Source organism: Cervus canadensis, chromosome 16 (assembly GCF_019320065.1).
Source record: "Cervus canadensis isolate Bull #8, Minnesota chromosome 16, ASM1932006v1, whole genome shotgun sequence".
In the NCBI taxonomy this organism is placed as follows: domain Eukaryota; kingdom Metazoa; phylum Chordata; class Mammalia; order Artiodactyla; family Cervidae; genus Cervus; species Cervus canadensis.
This window is the reverse complement of record NC_057401.1, coordinates 64911416-64916492: the sequence shown is the minus strand read 5'-3', so window position 1 is coordinate 64916492 and position 5077 is coordinate 64911416.

The window sequence follows — 5077 nt, the reverse complement described above, 5'->3', positions numbered from 1 at the left end:
AGTCACAGCCCTGCCACTTTTTACGTGACTCACCTGGGCAAAGACACCGTTCTGACCTGTGAAGGCAGTGGTAGTAACCACCCCCTGAAATTGGTGTGAAAATTCACTGTGCTGTGAATATGCCCCTTAGTACGGGGCCCAGCCCTTAGTGGGTGCTGGTTAAATGCTTGCTCATCTAAGCCGGATGTTATCCCAACCCCAATGTCCCGGAGGCCCCACTGGGCAGCCTCTGCCAGGGATCTTCACATCCTGTCTGGCCATCCTGGTCACGGCAGATCTGAACATGGGTTGGGTTGGGGTGGTGACTGATGGAACGAGTGCCCAGAAGGGATCCATTCTCCATCCCGCGTCAGTGGCTCCATCTCGGCACTGAAAAGTACGGGACCCCTGCCCCATCTTAGCGGGTCACGTACCAGCTGTCCATGAGATGTCTGAAAGGGTGCAGCCATGCTGGGGAAAGCTGCAGGTGAACGTGTCAACACCCTTTCAGTTTACCTGTTGGGTCTTCCCACCTCATGGAAAGCCAGCACCAAGGACATGGAGGGGTGGATATTAGAAACACTGGTTGAAGGACGTCCACCGTGGTCCAGTGGCTAAGACTCTGCACTCCCAATGCAGGGGGCCCAGGTTCCATCCCTGGCCAGGGAGCTAGATCCCACATGCTGCAACTAAGACCCAGGGCAGCCAAATATATAAACAAATACTTTAAAAAAGAAAAGAAATGCTGGTTGATGTGGGAGAAGTTGAGAGGGACAGAAGTGCGAGGCCAGGAGGGTGGGCCTGAGCCTGGGGCAGGAAGACCAGCTGAGATGCCCTTGCCCTCTTAGTTCTAGGGCTCAGGCCCCAGAAAGGGAGTTAATTATATTTTTGCAGCCCACCTCATGGGCTTCCGGAGAGAATCCATGTTAATAACCAAGGAGGATGAACTCCACAGAGGGACGTAATGGAGCTGGGGTTTTCCTTAGGGAGTGTCTGCACCACTTTCATTCCAAACGCTAAGGCACAGAGCATTGGGCCGAACGAGAGCTTCAAGGATCTTTGAAAATGTTTAAGTCTTGAAAAAAAAACATGATAGGCTGCAGATTATGGAAATAGCAATAGCAAAATCAAATTCCACAAATAATTAATTTATATATTCACTCTTCATTAATTGTTAAATCGAGTAGACATCAAAATCTCACTGCATTTGAAAACTGTAAAGATAGATTTTCTCATGTCACAAGAATTCACAAGTATGCCACTGACTGCCAGGAAATAATGGCTAATCACAAATTAAATGAGCAACTTATAGCAAAATCTTTTGTGTGTGTGTGTGTGTGTGTGTGTGTGTGTGTGTGTGTGGCCACACGGCTTGTAGAATCTCAGTTCTGAGACCAGAGATTGGACCCAGGCCGCAGCAGTGAAAGCCCAACCACTAGGCTACCAGGGAGCTCCTGAAGCTCAATCATTTTAAGAACAAAATTACTGGTCCTGCCCAGTGAACTCCATCCTGTCAGGGGATGGTCTATTTCCAGAATCATTGCTACTTTGCCTTTTTCTCTTTCTTACATATCATGAATACCAACCGAAAAAAAAACAAAAAACAAAAAACACCTCAGTTTCTTTAAAGCTGAAAAAAACAGAAGCTGACAATAGATCGAAAATCCATTCATCTGCCAGTTGCATTGCAGGGACGTGGTGTTTTCAATGGGACAGCCAGTTCCTAAGACCAAAGTCACTTTGGCTAATCTGCATTTGTGGCTTTTCCAATCCTGTTTTCCCCCAACCCACCCCTGTGCCATCAAGGGAGAGTAGGTACTTTCCAAACCCACAGCGCACAAATGCCAGGGATTGTTGTTTTCAATGCTGTGCTTTGGTGCTCGGTCGTGTCTGACTCTCTGTGACCTCATGGACTGTAGTTCTCCTCTGTCCATGGATTCTCCAGGCAAGAATACTGAAGTGGGTTGCCAGGCCCTCCTCCAGGGGATTTTCCCAACCCAGGGATCTAATCCAGGTCTCCTGTGCCTCCTGCATTGGCAGGCGGATTCTCTACCACTTGACCTACCTGGGAAGCCCTTTGAATGCTGGGTCTCCATCAATGTCAAAGTCTCTTTGCTAAGTGACTTTACTCAGAAACGTCTCTGTCTCTCAAGGAGATAAATCCAGATGGGGTCACCTGCACCCTCACCCTCAGTCCCCCACAGTCTGGGCTCTCCTGGACACCACCCCAGGCTCCCACAGAAAAGAGGAACTGGTCTCTGTCTAGGGCTCCTCTGTTCAGAAATTCCAGCCGCTTGAACGGTTTATTTTATCCAGCATGTTGATTAGTTAATGGTACTTGCAGTGAAGCTTGTAGTTATTAATTAAACCATCTGAGTGAGCCCTCCAAAGACTGAACAATCTGACTGGAAGCCAAGCTTCCTCAGGAGAACAAGGGTGACTCAGCTGTGCCATAGGAGGGACCCACGTCCCCACGAGGACAGAGGTGAGCTGAGGCCGCTGTCTGGAGGCTTGGGAGCTGGCTGCTGAGGAGCGGATGATCCAGGGTGGACACGCAGTGGCACACGCCTGGACTGGGTGCTGGAACACGACAGAGGCGCTCTGGCAAAAGCAGGACAGAAAAGTGCCTCCCTTCGTGCGTGCCAAGTCACTCGGACGTGTCTGACTCTTCGCGACACTACGGACTATAACCCACCAGGCTCCTCTGTCCAAGGGATTCTCCAGGCAAGAATACTGGAGTGGGTTGCCATTTCACTTAGACAAAGGCAAACGAATGCTTCTGGGTCAAGTTCTTTCTGTTTGAACTATAGGACCCTGACAGAACCCTAAATCAGACCAAAACAATTTTGGGGACAGAACATGTTTGAGGGAATGCCACTTACAAATCTATGACAAAGTTATTCTTAAGGAAGAGCTGCTCTTTAAGGCCAGGGGCAAACCCCAGAGCCCGGTCGCCAGTGGGATGGTCTACGGGAACCCACGTTGCCACGGGAATTAACACTTCATGCCATGCCGCCCCTCCCCGCACATATGTGCGGACAGCCTCCCCCACCTTCAGCATCCCCACCAGAAGGTTCACCTGTTACAACCAGCCACCTACACTGACACACACCCAGGGGACACAGCGTACCTTAGATCCCCCGGAGGAGGAAGTGGCAACCCACCCCAGCATTCGTTCTTGCCTGGAAAACTGCACGGGCAGAGGAGCCTGGCAGGCTGCAGTCCATGGGCCACACGTCCCTGCCCATTGCAGTGCGTCCCCTGCACACATCTGACCACTCCACGTGATTTACCACTGCACTGAGCCACAGCCTCAGGTGTCTTTCTGCTTATCCCCATGCATGGAGGGTTTATAATTAAAAGGGAAAAAAATATTTGAATTCCTTGGGGCAAACTTTAAGAAGATGCAAAGCAGCTCCAAAAATTGTGAAAGATTTTAAAATGCCAACTTTGGTGAGTTTCTTGTAATTTTATGAACAAACTCTCTATGTTGTTCACTGGGAGGGTGACCGGAAGTCCAGGCAAAAGATCATCTCAAACACAGTAGTTTCGTGTCCAGATGAAAAAGCATACTTTACCCCTTTGCAAAAAATGACACGCTTTTTGAGCTAACAAATGGGTCTCTTAAAACGTTGGGTTTTCACGAATCTTTGAACACCGGTAAAATTGACTACTAGCATGGTAACACATTTTCGGAGAACCAACAAGCCAAACCATTCCCCAGTTCTCAGAAGATCTGAGGTGTATTCGTTGGCACTGTCATTTTGAAGATTTTATGTGAAGACAGCAAAGAGAGACTCTCAGCTGCTTGTCTCTGTGCAGTGGACCAAGTGCTGATCCAAGCTGGTGGCCCCGTCTGCCTCCCATCCGTGGACGCTCTCCCGGCCAGCGAGTCCCCGGGGCCCTCCTGTCACAGAGAAGATCCAGCTTCAGCACGAGACGCTCCTCCCAGGGAGCCCAGGTGAGTTGACCAGCGAGCAGAGGGCCTCTGCCTTCCTGTGCTCAGGAGTTCTGAAAGAAGAGGTACAGCTGATCTGACCCTGCCCCTCCCCCTCCCTACTCTGCAGCCTCCAAACAGATTGCTTTCCTCAGGTCATTTCTCTGCTATGAATGTGTTGCAATTAAGGTTCTTAGGAGAATGCGGAGAAGAACAGTCACTAAATGTTGTTGTTCAGCCGCTAAGTCCTGTCCGACTCCTTGCCACCCCGTGGACAGCAACGCTCCAGCCTTCCCCATCCTTCACTATCTCCTGGAGCTTACTAAAACACTCGTCCATTGAGTCAGTGATGCCATCCCACCCTCTCGCCCTGTCACCCCCTTCTTCTCCTGCTCTCAATCTTTCCCAGCATCAGTGAAGTGAGGTGAAAATCGTTCAGTCGTGTCCAACTCTTTGCGACCCCATGGACTTTACAGTTTATGGAATTCTCCAGGCCAGAATACTGGAGTGGGTAGCCCTTCCCTTCTCCAGGGGATCTTCCCAACCCAGGGATTGAACCAGGGGTCTCCTGCATTACAGGCAGATTCTTTATCAGCTGAGCCACAAGGGAAGCCCAAGAATACTGGAGTGGGTAGCCTATCCCCTCTCCAGTGGATCTTCCCAGCCCAGGAATCAAACCAGGGGTCTCTGGCATTGCAGGCAGATTCTTTACCAACTGAGCTATTAGGGAAGCCCTTCCCAGCATCAGGGTCTTCAGTGAGTTGTCTCTTCGTATCAGGTGGCCAAAGTATTAGAGCTTCAGCTTCAGCTTCAGCATCATATTCAAGTGAATATTCAATTTCCTTTAGGATTGACCAGTTGGATCTCCATGCAGTCCAAGGGACTCTCAAGAGTCTTCTCCAACACCACAGCTCAAAAGCATCAATTCTTTGGTGCTCAGTCTTTGTGGTCTGACTCTCATATCTGTACATGACTACTAGAAAAACCATAGCTTTGACTATATGGACCTTTGTCAGCAAGGTGATGTCTCTACTTTTGAATATGCTGTGTAGGTCGGTCGTAGCTTTCCTTCTAAGGAGGAAGCATCTTTTAATCACTAAATAGGGCCCCATGATGTATTGGTCACATTCCATTACGAGAAAAACTCACACTACATACATA